The following is a 21,842-nucleotide window of genomic DNA, read 5'->3' as shown; positions in this document are numbered from 1 at the left end:
TTTCTAAACAAAACTTAGAACAGATTACCTGCAAACAATAATCATCTTTTTGCTCAAAATAGATTTAAGCATCCACTAAGTTCCAAGGAGTCAGATGCCCAAATTCAGGAATGAGTTAGCTCTAACCCCTGTCCCCGAGGGACAGTTTTCATAGAAGTTTGCAACAGCGGCCGGGCACGGTGGCTTAGTCCTGTAATCCCAGCACTCTGGGAGGCTGAGGCAGGTTGATTGAGCTTGAGCTCAGAAGTTCGAAAGCAGCCTGGACAAGAGTAAGAACCTGTCTCTACTAAAAATAAAAAAAAATAAGTAGGTGTTGTGGTGTGAACCTTTAGTCCCAGCTACTCAGGGAGGCTAAGGCAGGAGGATTGCATGAGTCCTGGAGTTTGAGGTTGCTGTGAGCTCTGACGATGGCACAGCATGATAGCCTGGACAGCTGAGTGGAAATTTTTCTCAAAAAAAAAAAAAAAAAAAAGTTTGGGCGGCGCTCAGTCAGTAAGGTGCCGGCCCCATATGCCGAGGGTGGCGGGTTCAAACCCAGCCCCGGCCAAACTGCAACCAAAAAATAGCCAGGCGTTGTGGCGGGCACCTGTAGTCCCAGCTACTCGGGAGGCTGAGGCAAGAGAATCGCTTAAGCCCAGGAGTTGGAGGTTGCTGTGAGCTGTGTGAGGCCACGGCACTCTACCGAGGGCCATAAAGTAAGACTCTGTCTCTACAAAAAAAAAAAAAAAAAAAGTTTGCAATAGTGATCTTACGTATGTTGTGTTTCTTTCCTCTAAGCTTTCTTTACCAGATAATATATATATATATATATATATATCTCGAAACAATGTCCTTTGTCAACCAAGCCAACCCAGTAACTACAGTGAGATCGACAGCTGTCTATTTTATGCAACACATTTAGTTAGTTGTTTGATTTTAATATTTAAAAAAATGGTACCTTGGTTACTTTTCTGAATGTTTAAAACATTTTCATAATGATTCCCTCTCAATAGCTCTTGCAGGCCAGTAAGGCACCTGCTGTCTGTGGTTAGGAAACATCCTGGAAGTGGTTGTGCAGCTGGACTTATCCCACCCAGCTAGCAAGACCATGAAGGCAATCACTGACTCCTGTTACTGACCATGTGTCTTCCACCAGAATCCAGTCAAAGAAGGAAACTGCTTTTAGGGAAGATGTAGTCCTGGTCCCAGAACACATTTTAACATTACAACTATGTTACAAGTGAGCTGCATGGTGAGAGCCTGGTGTAAGGTAAGCTCTGCTTTGCATCAAGATCGGGCTAGCACACCCTGAGCGTTCAGCTCTGTCTTTTCCACCACCATCCTGGGCACCTATGAACCAGGAAGAAGTTTGTTCAAGCACATTCCATTTGACAAGCACAAATACATTTATTCAATTGCTCATATTCTAAAACCGTCCGATAACACCACTGCCACATAAATAAAAGAAGCCAAGTTGTCAACAAACCTGTAAGTTCAGGTGAGTGTAATGTTCAGAAAGAACTGATTTTAATATCTGATCAAATGCTGTGATGAGCAGGGGCAGGGGACACACGCAAATCAGAACCAGCTGTTCCTTATTTAAGCCATCCTTAGACAAGAATATATGACTTTTCGGGGAGAAAAATATTGTTCTTTCCAGAGGAATAGGAATGTGATATAAACAGAGAGATGAGATAAAGCTGTTTATATCAAAGGGTGAATCAGATTATAACACTGAAAAATAGTGCACATTTCCTGTTATTGCTGCTGTAAGTAAAACAGTGCTTGAAAGACAAATCACCACATTACTATCCTGAAAATCCCAGGCTGTCTTCTAAGTAATGACATCTTGGTAGACATAAGATCAGCCAAGCACAGACATATCTCAACCTACATAATTTAAGGCAGAAAAAAATTAATCGTTTCTCCTTCAAGAAAGAGAATACCCTTTTTTCCTTGAAAACTTAAAGAATCTAGAAAAGATCGCATTTAAGATAAACAAAATCTGCAAATAGAATAGAGAAGATCTGAACGGCAAAGATGCTCCCCGGGGGACTAATGTCAGCTGAGCTGTACAGGCAATGCTCTGGGTTATGAACGCAGGCAGGGACCCAGAGCTGTCCCCTTTCCCACATTTGAAGTGCTCACAGCAGTTCACAAGACCCAAGTGACCCCACAACGGCTACTTCAGCAAAACTGAGGACCACAAGGATCCGTGTTGTCACCAGTGCAGGTGGCAGAGCACACGCCTGGCACTGATCCCACACATGCAATTGGCGCTTTACCCCTTCCCTCTCACACAGCATGTGCCCTACACTGATCGCACACACGAAGTGGGCACTGTACCCCTTCCCTCTCACACAGCATGTGCCCGACACTGATCGCACACACCCAGTGGGCACTGTACCCCTTCCCTCTCACAGAGCATGTGCCCTACACTGATCGCACACACGCAGTGGGCACTGTACCCCTTCCCTCTCACAGAGCATGTGCCCTACACTGATCGCACACACACAGTGGGCACTCTACCCCTGCCCTCTCACACAGCATGTGCCCGACACTGATCGCACACACGCAGTGGGCACTCTACCCCTTCCCTCTCACACAGCATGTGCCCGACACTGATCGCACACACGCAGTGGGCACTCCACCCCCGCCCAGTCACAAAGCATGTGCCCTACACTGATCGCACACACTCAGTGGGCACTCCACCCCTGCCCTGTCACAAAGCATGTGCCCTACACTGATCACACACATACAGTGGGCGCTCCACCCCTACCCTGTCACAGAGCATGTGCCCTACACTGATCACACACATGAAGTCCGCACTCTGCACCCACCCTGTCTCTGGCTGCGGCAGGTGGGCCTGAGTACACAGCCACCTTGCATCTCAGCATGAACAGAAACGGCGTGGGTGTCATTATCTCTGCAACAGCTCAAGCTTGGCCCCCAGTCTCTCATTTGATCTTACCTCTCAGGAACTCTCTCGTCTCCCAAGCGATCATGGCAACAAACCTGGGCTGTCTGCTTCTCTGTAAAGTTCCATGAGAAGCTGATCAGAGCTACTCCCTCAGTCATTGGAAACCAGGGAAGCCTCTGTACCTCAGACTGTCAAGAAGCAGCCAAAGCCATTTGAAATGCTGGCTATCTGCTCTACCCATTGATTACTGTCCCCATTTGCCCTTAAGCCAAGGGTGTCCCAGAATGAGGGGCTTCCAGTGCTCACCCAGGAAAATCCAGGGCAAAGCTGGACTGTTGGCCACTTTGTCAGTGTTGTCTCCCAGCTACAGCTAGGGAGGGACTCCGGGTCCTTCCATCACTCACCTGTAGGCTCTGAGCCTCTCAGCATCCTCTCTGGCCAGATCCGTGAGAAGCGGTGGCTTCAGGCAGCTCTGGGAACCTCCCAAATGATGGCCACAGTCAGCAGGGTCTAGGGTGGCTTTCGGCTCTCCTTGTGAAAGTGCCACTGGCTTGGATGGTCACAGGTGCTCTGGGCGTCTCCTACAGAGGCAAAGCCCAGCCCCTCTGAGAGGAAGGACGAGGTCTTGGTCAGGGCTTCTCGGCCTGGTCAATTTTGCCTCCGGGGGACACTTTGGGTTGTCACAGTGCAGGGGGATGCTTACTGTATCTACCGGGTAGAGGCCAGGGGACCAAACACGCCACAATCTCCAGGACAGACCCACAGCAAAGAATTACCCAGAATGCCAGTGGTGCTGAGGCTGAGAAACCCTGGTTCCGTGTTAACCCTGGGACATGATGGTTGAAACACCAGGCAGGAGTGGACTCCCACAGAGGCTCATTCCCGTGACCAGAGGCTTCCCAAGGCCCCTTCCTGATTGTACTTCCCAAAGGTGTCTGTCTGGAGGCAGGACACCCCGGCTTTGACAAACTGCCTGATGTGGGTGAAGTTCCCCCGTGGCCCTATCCCCCCCTCCTCACCCTCCCTCCTTCCCACAGGCCTGACCACCACCGCCTCTGCCCCCCACGACCCTGCGTCTACCTCAGCTGTGCCTGCCAGTCAGTGGCAGAGGTGTCCCCTCCCCTGAGGTGCTGCTTCCGAAGGAGAGGTGAGAAGGAGGCCCGAACTCCAGTGAGACCCAGGAGCGGTCACCAGTCCTGGACCCTTCCTGCCCCAGCCCCAGCCCCAGGAGCGTTCTTGATGGCATTCCTGATGCAGCGCCCTCCAGACACAGCCTGGATCCAGGCAGGGACACCCCCGACCAGGGCGCGGCCTCTGCCCGTCACACATCGCCCCAGAGCCTCCTCTGTCTCCCTCGTCTCAGGAACCATGACAAGGCCAACACCTGCCATTCACCCTTCTTTAAAACGTGATTCAGAACTCAGGTGAGAGCTCACAGGAGAGAAGGCAAGGAAGCTGCGTGCTAAGGGGAGAAGCAGGAGACGATGGCAGAGCACCAGAAAGGTCTGGGGTTTTCTCTCAGCAGCAGCGCTGGGTAGCACATTGGTGCTTTCTAGTTAAAGAAGGGAAAAAAGATGATATGTCCTGTTGAACCTAGAGGGACAATTTAAAATATAATGACCCAAATTAAGACCGAGGGTATACACTGGCATTAACCTCCTTGCCCTGAGAGAAAGGCCCCTGGGAGTCTGCAGTCGGGTTCACTGCTTATTTAAGACTCCACATCCAGCACACGTCCTGGCCCCTGGGAAAGGGGCTGATGATGGACTGAGTAGGACGGACACCACGTCTGCACCACCAGCACCACCTCCCACAGAAATCTACGGCCCTGGTCGCAATGCCTCAGCCAAGGGAGTAGGTCTGCTCAAACCCAGGGGGTCAAAGCCTGTGAGAGATCAGGACACGAAGTGCTGGAGAGGCATGTGCACAGGATCGGCCTGGTGGCTCTGGCAGCTCACAGTGACAGCTTGCTTCCTAGCTCTCCTGTTGTCCCTCTCAGAGACGCTCTACAGAGACACGTGGAGGACGATCTGAGTCAGCTCCTTCCCCATGTGCCTACCCCGTCTGTGAGGTCCATCCTGTGTGCCCCTGTTCCCTGAAACTGCCACTGAACAGCCGCGTTGCCAATGCAGAGCATGTTAGCCGTCCCCCACACATGGGGTGAGAGCACAGGTCAGCACCGCTGCCTGGGAGGTGCCGGGAGGCATGCCGTGCCACCCGCGTCTCCCTCCATCCCTCACCATCTCCTGTCCCTTCCACCCTCACTGTGTTACTTCACTCCTCTTTCTCTGCGGTGAAGTTCTTTTGGAGACGGTGCAGCTGAGGGGAAGCCTAAGCATGGGGACACACGTGTGTCCAAAGCCACCCAGACGTGGGTTGGACTGTCTGGCTGCACTGCTGCCGTGGGATGAATGTTTATGTCTTCCCAAAATCTGCCTGTTGAAGCCTGGTACTCAATGTGATGGCATAAAGAGGCCTTCGGGAGGTGAGCAGATTCCTACCCCTCATGGTGGGATGAGTGCCCCTATGGCAGAGGCCCCAGGGAGACCCTCTCCCCCCTTCTACAAGATGAAGACACTGGGAGAAACTGGCCACCTGCAAACCGGACAGGGACCTCCCCAGGACCCACCGTGCTGGCATCCTGACCCAGACTTCCGGCCTCCAAAACTGTGAGAAATAAGCTTCTGTGGTCTATCCACTTACTCTGTCATAGCTGCCCAAACACACAGCTATTTACTAACGTGTAACTTGGATGCAGTGTTTCAGCTCAGAGTCCACATAGGGAAAACGGTGACAAAAGCGCTGTGTGCTCCCTGCACTCGCCTCAGAATTGAGTGAACTCACGGCTCTGTGATGGTGCTCAGTAGGGATGGAGGCTTATTAAGAAGGTGGGTGTCTCTTTTTCCTCCTTTCTACTTTTTCTCTTCCCCTTTTCCTTTTGAAAAAGAGACAAGGAGAGAAAGCAAACAAACCAGCCAACGTTATGGGAGAATCACAGAATTTCAGAGCTGGAACGCTGGGAAATCACACCGTTGAAGCACCTCAATTCACACATGAGGGCGTGCAGGCTCAGGACCTCACAGCAGGTGAGCGGGGGACCCCTGACCCAGGACCCCCCCTTCAGGCCTCCTTCTGCCCTCCACCTGGGAGGAAACCCGGCCACGGGAAGTGAGGAGGGACGTGGTTGCCGTTTCTGGCATACGTCCAATCCGTATTTCACTTAGAAAAATGCATTTCTAGAACTTTTTAAAAACCTGATTTATTTGATTGAAATTCTTCAAAACAGGATCACTAAGTTTCTAATTAGTATTAAGTGTAAGTTTTGAACATATTTTGCCCAATCTTGCCACTGTCCCCCCAAATATCCAAAGTATTGAATATCTATATTTTCTATTTGGAAAGCATGCGGATCTGTCCGCACTCTGGTCTGCCCTTGCCTAGCTCTTCTATTCCACATTGAGTCCCTTAATTAGGTGCTAGGCCCCTCCTCTCCATATGATTACATAACAAAATCTCATAAAATAATCCAGGCGATCATATGGGCAGGAATGGAGAAGGTTCCCGCTACGCTTTGAATGTTTGTCCCCTCCCAAACTCGTGTGAAATGTAATTGCCATTGTAACAGAATTAGGAGATGGGATTTCTAGGAGGTGACTAGGCCGTGAAGGCTCCACCCTCCCAGGTGCACTGGGGACAGCATGGACAGGACAGGTTAGTCCAGCCCCCTCCCACTCTGCCTCTCACCCCCTGGCCTTCCACCATGTAATGATGCACCAAGAAGGCCCTCATTATTGCTGGAGGCCAGCACCTTAATACTGGGCTTCCCAGCCTTCAAAATTATGAGCCAGTGAATTTCTGCCCATTGTAAATTCCCTAGTTTCTGGAAGAGCAGTGCAAAACGGGGACACTCCCAGCTCCCTCCTCCCAAGCCTGCGTTATTGCAGTAACACCTGTAATTCAGCAAGACTCTCTGGAAACAGGACCGCACCTCTCCTTCTCAGAGAGAGGCTTTCCCAACAGAAAAGAAATATATGTGTGTGAGGGGAGGGGCCTTTCTTTGTTCCTAGTGTCCCAGCTGGGAGGCCCCTCTGTCTGCCACACCTTGGCCACCGTCTGCCTACTCCTGAGTCAGCCCTGTGGTCATAAATTCCTTCTCCGAATAACTATTCACAGAAGCAAGCATGCATGACTAACCATGACACAAATCAGTGATGCAAGTTTGTGTGACTTATCTCATCTACCCAGCATGTCAGCTTGACGCTAAAGAAGGAGATTTTCACCACCAGTTCCCCCGACAAAGAAGTCAGTGTAGTGCACGTTTATGTACGGGTGGCCCCGTGACGTCTCTGACAATAACTCTTCCCACCCTTTCTTGTCTCCTCAAGACTTCCCGGGCCAAATTCTCAAACTGAAAAACAGGGCATTAGTTCTGCTTCCTGACCTCAGAGAGCCTGCACTGCCAAAGTCCCATGTGGGTTCCGGGCACCTCCGCATCCTCGGAACTACCATGCTGGAAGTTATTTTAATGTGCTTTATGCAAAAAAATAAAGTAATTTATTGGTATAAATTATTGAACAAGCAGTCAAAATACGCATGTGCTCATTCATTCAATTTTAAGTCATTTGTAACAGAGGTACATCACAGACCCCCTATGCGTTTTGGAGTCACAAAGGACATAGTCATAATCTTAGCTCAGCCATTCACCAGGCTAATATCACGATCTTGGGAAGGCACTCTCAGTAACGTCCCTTACAGATACTGGGCTGGCTCTAGGCATGCATGTGTGCCTAGAACAGAACATCCATGGGGAGTGGTACGGGCCTTGCCCTGGAAATTCAATGTAATGGCGCTAGCCAGCAAAGTTCCATCAGACTGAGCTGCACACCACAAATCACACGCACTGCTGGCATTGGATGTGCAGAAATCCATGTTTTTCTTGCATGAAATTCACCTAATAATGTGTGCTTTGCTCGCGTCCAACATTTTGGCATTTTCTGGGATTCCTCAGCCTCAGGGTTCTTCCTGGTTTCCCACTGAATGTTGGTCTAACCAGCCATTCCTGGTCAAGCCCCTCAGCCCCTCCACGAGCCCAGCAGAAACGGTTGAACCAGGGGCTAACCCGGTCACCCCATCCTCTGCCACACACCAAGGGCTGCACAGCTAAGCTGACAAAGTGCTGGCAGAGCTGGACAGGCAGGGCAGTTCACCCGCAGCTCTCACGGCCAGCATGGGGAAGTTCAGGGTGATTTCTAAGGTTGGCTGTGTCCACCTTTGTCATTTTCAGGAAGAAACGAGGCCTAGAAAAAGTTGCATGAGGTTCCCAGATTAGACAGCCGCTACGAAGCTTGTTCCTCACCCCATAACTCGGATACAAATAGTCACTTGGGACATGCCAAAATCATCCCTGCTGTTCAAAAGATTTAGTGCTTGCATAGACGATATCGCATATCCACAGCAGCTTAATGGTTTCCCTATGACATACGATAGGTGACAGATTATCACCAGAAGGCATTTTAAACTCTGACAACTGACACTATTTAGAAGCCAATGGCAGCTTTAGGAATTCAAGTCTAGTTAGCACATGCCCAGCCAGAGCCATCAGGTGACACACTCCAGTGACTTCTGCAGTGTCTCTGACCCGCAGCCCCCGTGACTGTACAGCTCAATAACTAAAAAGAGAACCATCAAAGGGTCTGCCTCCATCTTCTGTACCCTGAAATCTGAAGTCTCCCATTAGGAAAATGAAACACAGACACGGTGAAAAATAAACTCAAATAGAACCAAAGTGTGGTGTGTTAGTACAGATTCTCCAGCAAATACCACCAAGAGGATGTGTACCACCACGTATTGAAAGAGATTTATTTTAAAGTATTAGTTCACAAGATCATGGAGGCTGGCAAGCCTGACCTCAGCAGGGCACAGTAACAGGCTGGAGGTTCAGACAGAAGACACTCTTGCAGGCTCAAGTCCCAATCTGAAGGGCAAGCAGCAGGCTAGAAACTGACACAGGGTTTTTATGTCGCCGCCTTGAGTCAAAATTCCTTCTCCAAGAAACCGCAGCATTCGCTCTGGGCTTCACAGACTGGAGGAGGCCTAGATTACAAAGGGTCATCTGATTTACTTAAAGTCAACTGATTGTAATTGTTAACCACGTCTAAAACATCTAGTGTTCGGCCAAACAGCTGGGCACCACAGCTTCACCAAGTTTAGGCATAAAATTCACCATCACGGCATAAACAATGGACAGGGCAAGCGCCACACCCCAGACCCTGTCTTTCTGTCCCAAGAGGGAAGTGTTGCAAATGGCCAAACCCACCCTTTTAGGAGAGGGCGTTGGTTCTACTTGAATGGAAATGCTTAAGTTTGCAAAGGCGCGCCAGCCTTTCCCGTCCTTGACGTCCCCCCAGTCACTGCTCTGGCCGTGCCTTCTGCCCACCGCTTTATAGGAATGTCCTTGTCAAGCCCTTTCAGCAGCCCTGACATGTTGGTACTGTCATGATCACCCCTTTTATATGCAAGTCAACGAAGGTACAGCCAGAAACATTAATGTCCTTTCTGCTGAACATAGTTGGTGACAAGAAACATTCTATGTGCTCAGATAAAAAAAAAAAAATGGAACCATTTTGATTGAGAAATTGGAGGCAGGAACAACTTCAGAAAAGTGTCAAAGGCATCCTTACCACAAGGATTATTGAAAACTCCATGTTCTAGAACCCTCAAGTGACACCAGAGGAACTTAATCCAGAGCCGTGTTTTGTCCAGCTCCCCATACAGATGCAATATTCCTTATTTTAAATTATTTATTATTTTATGTTCCCAATTAAGCTATAATGTGATAGCCAAGCTATTTTACAAGGCAATAAAAAAAAAAAAAGAATCATGCTCCCCAGTGAGTAAACTACAAGGCCAAAAGGTGCGTTGTTTGCATCAGTGAGAGAACCATGTTAGCACTGAAAAATAGTGGGCACGTCCTGTTATTGCTGCTACAAGTAAAAGCAGCTATAGAAAAGAAAAAAAGAAAAAACAAGATAAACTGGTTACCAGCCTCCATGAAAGTACCTATTTTTAGAATAATGACAAAACCATCTGTGTTTGCCTAAGGAGTACAAGTGACTGATAGACAAGTGGACGGAGCCAGGTCCTACCCCCAGATCAGGGCCTGGGGAATAGGGAGGTGCTGAAAGGTTCAGAAGCAGAAAGACTCTCACTCCAGTTATATGAACAACAGAAAAACATAACAGTAGATTAACCTGACTGGAGGGTCCCATCTTAACATGCTGAAAGAAACAAATCTTAAATTTGGATGAACCCGTCTATGGAAAACAAAGCTGGTATTGGGAGCTCTGCTTTGTCTTATGGTGGTTTATGGGGTCCCAGTGGCTACATATGGTCACCAGACGGGAGCTGTTCTTCAAAACAAAAGCAAAATAAACCAAAAAGCCCTCACCTTCAAACAAAGCCAGAGTAACCTGCCTGCTGAGAGGCTCCCTGCATTTCAGCTGGAAGTAGCTGGTGACAAGTGAGCATGGGGTCAGAGGGGTGGGGCTGGGGGCTGTGCTGTCACAGCCACCTCCGTCTCCCCTGGTGTGTGGCACAGGGCCCTTTGTGGGATTTTGCAGGAAACAGGAGGAGAAAAGAAGAAAGATGAGGCATATGACGCTTCCACTGATCTCGCCAAGTCCACGGCACAGAAGAGAAGGGCCCTCAGAACTTCCGGCTCAGACAGTGAGAGTGGACTTACCCATTCTGTGACATCCATACAGCGTCCCCGCTGCAAACACCCACACCCCACCTCAGAAGTCACCACGTACCACGTGTTAAGAACTGGTATGTGAGCAATGGAATCCAGGAGACTTGGTATCAGCCTCAAAGAACGGAGTCCTCACTCCTCCGTCCAATCTTTAGAAAAGTAACTCAGAAAGAGCTTTTTCTAATACATAGGAGACACATTGTGTCCTAACACATGGGGACGCCCTCCGAGCTTTCTCTTGGAAATCTCTCACTAGCTTTCCTTATATGTGTATATATATATAATTTATTCTCAAATTATTCTTCTGTGCACGCCTTTCCTCCTTTTAGACGTCCTTGTTCAAAAGCCAGCTCGCGACTTCTGTTAGTCTTTGCACTCATGAATCTCCAACCACAGCATAATCCCCTCTGGCCAGTGGGGCCCCCATGGGCGCTGGTCATGAGGACAGATTTTCCCCTGAGGAAGCGGGTGGGTAGGCAGGGGGCAGAGATGGGCTCCGCATACTCCAGGCGCTGGGGTTATTTCTGCACAGTTGTGCAGCGGGGTAGACAGTGGGCTAAGACGCAGCCATCAGTTCTTGACCCCTCTGTGCCCACGTGCTGCTGCTGGCCCTCACGTCTGCAGATAGGACCTTCGTCCTCCTCCTCGTATTTGACTGACCTGTGCCTTGCTTTTAGCAGTGAAATGTGGCAAAAGCCCTGTTGTGCCTATTCTAAGCCAGGCCCTGTTTCATCCATCTCACAAGCCGGTCAGCAGACGACTGGCAAGCTGGCCACACAGAGAGAGACGGCCCCGGAGCCCGACGTGTGACAGAGGCCTAGTGGGACCTTCCCGCTCGGCCCAGCAGCAGCGAACGTGAGCCCAGCAACAACGTGTGGGGCAGCATCCCTGATCCCACCTGAGTTCCTGACGGTATCCCAAGAATCACATCACTTTAAACCACTACATCTCAACACAGATTAATATGCAACAGTAGATAAAACACGAAAAAAGGCTAAAAAAAAAAGTTTTGAATAAAAAGCGAACCCACAGCCATCTAGCCGGGCTCAGGGAACCTGAAGTGGTCTGTGTGTTTCTTGCAACTTGCAAATACTCTAGTGGTCCTGCATGGGTCATGGTCCCTGGACAAGGATCAAGTTGTTCAGGCACCCGAGGGTCAGAGTTCTAAGGCCTGACAGCTCGCAGGCTGCCGGTCAGCTTAGGGGTGGCTGACTCTGAATCACAGGGCTCCGTCACTGGAGGATACAGTGGCCAGGCTCAGGGTTACCCATGTTTGGGAAACAACTCCTGAAACTTTGACAGACTGTGGAGATCTGGGACATGTAAACAGCTCATTTCCTCTAGAATATCCCACCTCTTATGTTTTCTAGGGCTAAAAGGTACACAGTGGGCTCTGGGAGTGGCAAGGCTGAGGGATGGGGGAGGGCAGAGGTCCTGTCTTCTCACAGGCAATGTAAACACCCCCCCTCTACCGGAAGGCTCTGTGGGGAGGCACCACACAGCTCCTGCCCCAGCAATACCAAACAGCCGCCTTCATGTGCAAAAGAGATTTCTGGCTTCTCCACAATGGGAGGCTTGGCTATTACCATGGAGCGTTTTCCTCAGGCTCCAGGAAATTTCTGGATTCAATTTGTGAGTTTGGATATGGATGTGAATATTTTTCTATCACTGGGAAAACAAATTAAGTCTCAGAGAATTACTTGGAATCACGGAGACTCAAAAAGGAATCTCTTTACCAATATGCAGTGCAAATAAGAACCAAGAGATAACTCCTAGTCTTTGAGGCGTCACTCACAACTAATGCTTTCGGATCTTGGGGTTTCTCCTTAGAAGAGGCTTCCCAGGTGTTTCCCTCAGATCCTTCTGGCATCTGCTGTGCCGCTCGTCCTGTTGAAAAGCAAAGTGACCCACCCCAAAGGCTGATTTCCTAGAGGAGAATGAAATGCTATTGCAGGTAATTATCGAGCTGCAGGTAATTAATACGCTTTCCAGTAGTTGTTCTCCTGCTACAAAGTCGGTTCCCAGTGTTAGAATTGAATAGTCATGCAGAAGCTGCTCCCGGTATGGGCATCCCCCTCGGTGGCTTTGTGAAGTTTAGTGTTTAGAGATCGGTGATTCACAGATCTTCCTGGAAATAAAATAGAAGAAATTCACTCCCACCCTCAGAAAATGCGGCTTTCCCCAGATGGAATTTACTATACAAAGCTGCATAAAAGAAACTGTATTATTTACAAAGTGTATTTATTAAACAGACTTTTTCCTATTGAAAATTTCCACTGTGGTCCTGGAAATAGATCAGGTCAGTTCTTATTGAGTAAGACCATTTGGTACAGACTTCCCTGTCAGTCAACCAAATGCAGGCATAGAGCAGTCGGCCTGGGAGGAACAGCTCCTCCCTGCCGAGAACCAAGAACTTGGTGGACTCCGTTGCTGGCTCCTCCATGTTCCCTTTCTCAGCGCATTTCAGCTCCCGCTGGTTCTTCAATATTCATTCATGAGGACGTCAACCCTGTACCCACCAGCTGGCAACCCTCATCATGCCAGAGAGGCACAGCAGTCATCTACAACAGACAGTGAGTTTAAGTTGGGATTTTTCTTTCCAGATTTGGAGTGGAAAGTTTCTCCCCACTAAAAGGAGGAGATTGGGGATGGAGTTTCCCAAGTACCCAACACTACATCCCAGAAGCTTTTGCCAAGTCTTTACCAAAAAGGATTAATCCCAACATAGAGAATTTTACAAGATATTCCTCTGATACCAGGCTTCCCAAACAATGAACAGTGAGCCCCTTGGAACTTCAGAGCTTACATCTATTTTCTTAAAAGACACCACAAAAGAAACAGTTTCCATCACAAGGAAGGCAGGCGTGACGTAAGAGTTGTCATTTTTTTTTGTTGTTGTTGTTGAGACAGGGTCCCACCCTATTCCCCTGAGCAGAGTGCAGTGGGCGTGGTAGCTCACCGCAACCTCAGACTCGGGCTGTGGGCACCCCGCTGCCTCAGCCTCTGGAAGCCTCTGGGATTACAGGCGCTTGCGGCACCCAGCTGGGTTTTTCCATTTTTTTCATGAGTTGGGGTCTCACTGTTGCTCAGGCGAGTCTCGAACTCCTGAGCTCAAGCGATTCTCCCTCCTCAGCCTCCCACAGTGCTGGGATTACAGGCGTGAGCCACCACGCCCGGCAAGAGTTGTGTATACCATGGAATACTATTCAGCCATTAAAAAAAAAATGGAGACTTTACATCCTTCGTATTAACCTTGATGGAAGTGGAAGACATTATTCTTAGTAAAGCATCACAAGAATGGAGAAGCATGAATCCTATGTACTCAATTTTGATATGAGGACAATTAATGACAATTAAGGTTATGGGGGGAAACAGAAAGAGGGACGGAGGGAGGGGGTGGGGCCTTGGTGTGTGTCACACTTTATGGGGGCAAGACATGATTGCAAGAGGGACTTTACCTAACAATTGCAATCAGTGTAACCTGGCTTATTGTACCCTCAATGAATCCCCAACAATAAAAAAAAAAAGAGTTGTCATTTTTAATTAAAAGAAGAGATACTTACTTGAAAATGTTACACAGCAATACAATCGAAGAAAAACAAATCTACCATGGAGCCATTAAGGAACTGGGATTCCATTAGAGAAGAAAAATATTAACAGTCATAACACTGGGAACTGTGTCCCCTTACCACACACGTAGAATCCCTGCACAGTTACAGAACTGAGTGGAGGTAGTGAGGTTAGCCGTGGAGTTCTATGGAGAAGCTGGTATGTGAATGGATACTTTTCATTTACTGAGTGGCATTTCATTCATTCATTAAGTAAAGCATCATCCCAGGTACCCCCACCAAGTGAAGATGGCCATCGCCTGAAGCCGAGTTCAGTCTGGGGTGGGAGAGTGGGCATCAGTAGGCTACTAGTGTCTCCCTGCCATGACTCTTCACCGGACCAGGGCACAAAAACATGGTGACGCTCACGTCACATCCAGTTAAACCCATGAGTGTCCACACATGCCTTACCTCAAAGTTCAGTGTGGTTGCCCCACCTGAGTGGAGCCCCAGCCCGGGACCCAGGGCTATAAACTCCCTCTGATTTCACACTCAGCAGCCAGTTGTTGTTCCCAAAAGCCTGAGTCCAGATCCGGATGGCGGGGCCCATGCCTGGCTCCAGCTTCAAGCAAAATGGTGACCGTTTTTTATAGTTATGCCAGCTTGGCACCTCCCACCTTCTGTGGGGGAGGGCAGGCTGGGTTTTCTCTCCTGCCCCGGCCACTCAGCATCTCTCCCTCTGAAAAGAGGGGCCCTTAGGTAGAGGTGTCTGCTTCCTCTCTCCCCAAAGGTGCCTGTGTTCCTGACGAAAATCCCTGCCTCCTTCCCCGGAATTATAGATCCCAAAAGGAAGAACAGCCCTTTCGAAAAAATACAAAGGGGTGGGGGACACAAAAGATGATTCAGGAATCAGCTCCCTCCACTTACCCAGTCAGGGGGTTACTTGTGTCCCCTCTATATGGCCAAGGAAAGGAAATCAAATGATGTTTCGCCCACAATTAGGAAAATCAGTTTCTCAGTGAATGAATGCACACTCCCAGATTTTCAAGAGACTGGTGATTTTTTAAGATTCTATCTCATCAGCCTGGTATGTACTTGGCATTGTGGTCAGTGCTGCACACGAAAAGCACAGGTGAGGTGAATGCACAGAGCAGGAATCCACAGTGTGCTGGGGGGGAAGCAGGGCTGCAGGAACCAGCTGAAGGCTCAGAAGGGGGGGCAAAAACGAGCAGGTCTGTGCAGGGGCAGGTGTCCAGGGAGACCCACAGGGAGAAGGGCTGGACTGTTCAGAAAACTGGAACACCAGGAGGAAATGGTACAAGGTCAGACTGGACCATGAAGTCTGGGCCAAAGCCTCAGATTACGTAAGGACGTACCCCACACAGGTAGTGGAGGACGTACCCCACACAGGTGGCAGAGGCCGGGCACCTGCAGACTCCAAGAGGGAAGGCACACAAAGCCCAGGCTGGCAAGACTTGGTGGCGCAAAGTCCCAGGGCTGAGACAGGGTTTCTGTTGGCCCTGGCAGTAGAAATCTAAAAGTAGATATTTGACCACAAAAGGTGACCAAAATCTTGGTCTTCCCAGGACAGTCATGATTTCTTACCATTTCTCCTTTCACTTTGGAAAATATCCTGATTTGCTGTTCTTAAATCATTAATGGTAATAATAACTTTATGGGGTGGCGCCTGTGGCTCAAGGAGTAGGGCGCCGGTCCCATATGCCAGAGGTGGTGGGTTCAAACCCAGCCCCGGCCAAAAGAAAAAAAAATAATAATAATAACTTTATGATGACAATGATCATAAAATGCACATATAAAGACAGATTTTAAAAATGTTGCAAGATGTTAAATATTGGTGAATCTGGGTTGATTGATTTCCTGTTGCTGCTGTAACAAATGAGCACACGTGTAGAAGTTTAAAATAACACCAAAGTATTAGCTTCTGGTCCCAGAAGTCTGAAGTCTGAAGTCAGTTTCAGGGGGCTAAACTCGGTGGGTCCTTCCAGAAGCTCTGAGGGGAGGACCCATTTTCTTGCCTTTTCAACATCTGGAGCTTCCCACATTCCTTGGCTTGCGGCCCCTTTGTTCAAAGTGTGTCACTGCAGTCTCAGCCTCTGCTGTCACACACATGGCCTCTCCTGGCATCGAAGCTCCCTCTGCTTCCATGTTACACGTAAGGATACGTGTAACTACATTTAGAACCCAGCCAGGAAGTCCGGGATCACCTCCTCATGTCAAAATTTTTAACCCAATTTCATCCGCAAAGTCTCATTTGTCATGCAAGGTAACTTTCACATTAACTGGGGGTTAGAACATAAGTGCCTTTAAGGGCCATGATCCATCTCACCACACTGAGAAAAGGAAATACACACATTCTTCCTCCTCACATATGCTCTATAAGCTTGAAATTGTTTTAAATAAAATGTTTCAAAAGATGGACAAGTTTGGAAGATAAGTTGTCTAGTCATCCTTGTAAAAGGCATAACGGTCCTTTTAGCCGGCCCCTTCATTCCCCTTCTCTCTTTATTTGATGAAAAATACTTATTAGACTACACTTGTTCAATGGCATCTTGAGTCTAACATGCTGGTGCACTTGCTTAATTTTATTTTAAAGGCAAATGCTAACACATTAAGATTCCCCATCACTATCTTTTTTAAAGGCTAAGAAAAATCTTTAAGAAAAGTTTCCCAGCAGTGAAATTTATACATTTGACATTGTCAGAGAAGGAAGCTTCTGCATGCTTACAAAGACTCCAATAATTAGAGAACCAAGAAAGAGTCTCAAGAGCTTTTTTTCCCCATTATTTAAACATTCTTTCCTCCACAGTGAAGGAACAATCCAATGCAATTATAAATGTCTCTTTGCGTCTGCTCTTGGGTCTCTGCACATTGCCACACATTTATGCATGCCTGCAACTCGAGACTCTTCCACACTGTGTTATTTCAATAACTTGAGTCTTTTTTGTTGTCCCCAAGTTCATGTCCTCTCATATCTACATGGGGAGCCCTTGCCTGCCTCCCAGGCTGCCTCCTTTACCACAAATTGTTCATGCACTAGACCTGCTGACTCACTTGTTCCTCACCATCAGTCCTGCTAACAGCCTCTGTTCCCGCCCCTCTGGTGCTAAGGGCTAAGGAACACGTCTCCAACAGGACTCAGCAGCCTGCCGCAGACCCCCAGCTTGATGAATAGGAACGACAAACTAAGTCTTCCCACTGTAGACACTGAAGAAACTGCCGTCAAGGACAGAAGAATCAGAAACACCAGGCAAGGCTCAGAAATTGCCCTAGGGCTGAGCTTGAGGTGAAGTCAGGCAGAGCTGGGTGGGAGCCCTAGCTAGAAGGGCTTCTCAGAAGGCACAGGCAAGGATTCAGGTTTGGGGAAAACAACTCCATTTTGGTTACAGATCTGTCTGCTACAGAGAGAACAAACACAACAAAACATTTGAAAACCAATACAAAACAATTTCCTGAAGAAAATAAATTGAAATACAAAAGAAAAGATGGGGTGGATAAGAGGGGACTTTGACAAACTGCAATGATTTTCCATGTGGGCTTAAATTTTTGAAAGAATCATTGAACAGGGCAGCGCCTGTGGCTCAAAGGAGTAGGGCGCTGGCCCCATATGCCAGAGTTGGCAGGTTCAAACCCAGCCCCAGCCAAAAACTGCAAAAAAAAAAAAAAAAAAATCATTGGACAAATAAGTATGAGATATTAAATGATCGATACTTTGTGACATGTGTATTTATAATATTTCATAAAAGAAAAAATCCTGAGCATTTTTGCTCTAGCAATTTGAATTGGACAAGAATTATTTTTGGTGTCTTTTTTTTTTTTATTTTTTTTTGTGGTTTTTGGCCGGGGCTGGGTTTGAACCTGCCACCTCCGGCATATGGGACCGGCGCCCCATTCCTTGAGCCACAGGTGCCACCCTTTTGGTGTCTTTTGCTTTTGTCTTTGATTCTCTCGTCACCGGGCAGAGCAGCAGATTACTATCTATAAGCCATTCCAGAATATACCTAGAACCACCTTACCTCAGATCAAAAGTCATTTGCTTCCCCCAAACTGTAGCCTCACCCATAAATTTCCTTTTCCATGATCTTCCCTAAATTCAAGTGGGAAAAAGTGATGTGCATCAGAGTATTTGAATATTTTTATCTGCTCTTTCCACTATTTCATAAAAATTCTGCTAATTAAGCTGACAAAAAGCACCCAGTGATGACAGGCAACACTTTAGGTGGCTCCTGGCTGATCTCTTAAGATGCACCCAGGACCTGCCAAGTCTAGGTTGCCATGAAATGAATGGTCAGCAAAAATATATGAAGTTAGCAGTGTCCGCTCCCTTTTTGTAGACATCCCTATTCACAGTTTTGACATCATTTTATAGAATTATTTTATAGGTGTTCAGAGGAGGCTCATATCTTGAGCCGTCAGCACATCTTTATCTTATTCTAGATTTAAGGGACATTTAGGTACCTGGTGCGATGTTAACCTTCTGCCCTCTTCAACCCTCACCTCCTCTCAGGTCAAAATCACAGCCTGGCTCTGCTGACAGGTTTGCCTGATAATCGCTACTGACCTGCAGGACAATTTCAGCAAGGTACCTGCAAGCGCCTCTGGCTTTCTCAGATGGTGTGTCAAGACAAGTTGTGACGGTCTCCCCTCTACTGCGGCTTCTTACTCACCCACTGACCCAGCAAGGGGTGCCTGGAACCCCTGAGACTCTCCTCCTTGCCCATTTTCTCATTTTCAAACGAAAACAAAGCTGGATTTCCTACATCTCCTTCCCTTCCTCATCCTCCTTCTTTCTCTTCATCACACAAAAAAGAAAAGGTTCTTTAGATTATTTAATGGCAAAATGGCAGCTATGTTTTTACAGATGCACGTGAATATTGAGCTCACCTTTTGCGTTACCCACAATATCTCACAAAATAGCATGCATTTTCCATTAAGACGCTGACATCCCCAAGCACAGGGGCTCTCGCTGAACCTGCTGAGCTGATCTGAAGAGGTGGTGGGATTTTACCCCTCGTCCCTGCACTGAGGCTGGTGAGGCAGGTGCAGCAAACTGCCTGTGTGCATTACTCTGCAGACTTATTTGTGGGGACTCCTGGCTACATCAAACAGTGGTCCATGTAAATCTCTCAAAAACGTGAGAAATGGCTTTTGTACGTTTTAGCTGATAAGAGCTGCTGAACGCAACACTTGATGTGGAAACACAAAGCAAATCTGCAATCAACTGCTCAAAAAAATACTGTGAATTTGACACTATTAAGCAATTGATTTATAAACTCAATTTTTAAATCAACCACACCACTGGGCCTTCTTCTTTTATTTTTCCTTTAATTTTCTGTTTAGAGATGGGGTCTCACCTGTTGCCTGGGTTGGAGTGCAGTGGCAAGATCTGGCTCACTGAAGCCTCAAACTCCTGCCCCCAAGTGACCACCAGACCCAGCCTCCCGCCTGGTGGGGACTACAGGCCACACAGGCCGGGCTAACCTCTTCTGATGCACACATCAAATCTCCTGAACCCTAGATGGGTCTTGCTCAATCGGTCCCAAGTTTTAGAGCTCTGTACCCACACATTCACTATTAATTACCAAGCAAACTTTTAATAACACCAGCATTTGTTAAATACTTTTCTTGCTAGTACCTAAGAGTACTCTAGCTGGGCCATCTCATCTCATTCTTGTAGTGGCCCCCAAAAATGGACACACTGTTACCTTCATTTTACAGATGGGAAACACAGCTCACCAGAGGAAGAAAAAGTTTCAACATTCCAAAAACGTCTTTTTTGGACAAATCCCAGAGCCTTGCATTTGCAGAGTGTGTCTTCCCAGCAGTGTGTTCGGTCCCCAGGGCCGCCATCACTGAGCAGCACTGGCGGGCGTCTCCGCTGGGACACTTGCAGTTCTGGGCACTGCCCATGGGCAGAGTTGCCTCCCTCTGAGGCTGGAAGGAGAATCTGTCCCGAGCCTCATTTCCAGCGGCTGGTGTTGCTGGGCAATATTCGCCTTTCCTTGGTTTGAAAGAAGCTTCCCCCACATCCCACCTTGATGTTCCCTGGCGTTTTCCCCACGTGTAGTCTATGTCTAAAAGTCCCCTTTTCGCAAAGACACCAGTCACATTGGATTAGAGACTCACCCGGCTCCAGTATGACCTCATCTTAACTAATCACATCATGTAAAGACCCTATTTCCAAATTGAGTCACAGCCTAAAATACCAGGAATTATAACTTGAACATGTGAAGCTAGGGAACACAATTCATCCCATAATGTGCACCATCCTTCCCTGTCCCTTGGAGACATTTACGGAAGTCCAGGCCCCTGCCAAGCCTCCTAGCATCCTCCCAACTACCCACCACCCGGCTGTACACTGCCCCCCACCTTCCCCACCAAGGCCCATCTGCCTAATCAGGACTCATTCTGTGCACCCCGCTTCCAATTGTCCCCCATGTGTTCACTTGTTCAGATAGGATTTGATAACTCACAGTGCTTATTCCTGAGACAGCCCAGAGGCAAACTCCTCCTGCTTGATTTCTTAACTCCAAAGAGTGGACATTTAACTGCTAAGAAAATAGAGAGGGGCAAAAGTGGGAGGTTTTCCTGGTGCCTTGAACCCACAGATCAGGCCACCACTTGCACGTAACTCCAGCTCCCAGCCATGGACTCCTACCCAACTCTACATTTTTTAGCTTGATGTTTCCTCTGGTGCAACTGCTATGTCAAAATCATTTTTCAAGTCTTCCCTGAGGCCTGAAACATGCTGAGCTTCCCTGTAGGTGAATCAAATACTCTTTCAGAACCCACCTGCCTTGAGAATTGGTCAATTCTTAAAATTCACCGCCATGATCCATTCATGACATGTGCTGTGTTCCACCCTAGATGGTGGAGTGTTAAGGCCCTTATAGGATCCTCCTGACAACTCTAGGTCAGGCCCTCAAGTCATGGTGACCATGGCTGAGGGAGCAAATGTATGAGGGTCCCCAAAAGAACACATGATACCTTAGAAAGGCAGGCTCTCCCGCATGCTCTGACTAGGGAACTGGACAGCCTGGCACTTTTCATTTCCAAATGACTGACCTTGGGGACAGGCTCTGACCAGCAACTCAGCAGTCTGGACTCACAGATGCCAGGACCTTCTAATTCTCAAACAGAAGTTTAGCCTTAGCACTTAAAGGACTCACCAACTAAACAAAATCACTATATCCACTCCCTTTATAGTACAAAATCTCAGAGTCACCAAGTAAAACGGCAAAATTTCCTGTCTTAGTTCATTCTGCTGCCTTAATAAAACACCTTAGACTGGGTAATTTATGACAACAGAAATTTGCTGCTCACAGTTCCATAGGCTGGGAAGTCCCAGATCAGGGTGCTGGTGGATTCAGTGTCTGGGGACGTCCCGTGCCTCAGAGACGGCATCATCTGAGTATCTCCTTTAAAGGACTAATCCTGTCCATGAGGACTCTTCCCTCATGATCTAACCACTTCCTAAGGGCCCCACTCTTACTGCTATTGCGTTGGGTACTATTTCAACGTGTATTTTGGAGGGAAACAAGCATTCAAACCATTGCAGTATCTATTGAACCAACAGAGATAATTCTAGGAAATAGAATATAATTATTAAAAGGCATCTTATTGGTAA

The sequence above is a fragment of the Nycticebus coucang genome, chromosome 15, assembly GCF_027406575.1.
Source record: "Nycticebus coucang isolate mNycCou1 chromosome 15, mNycCou1.pri, whole genome shotgun sequence".
Classification (NCBI taxonomy): Eukaryota; Metazoa; Chordata; class Mammalia; order Primates; family Lorisidae; genus Nycticebus; species Nycticebus coucang.
Note: the sequence above shows the minus strand (reverse complement) of the source record.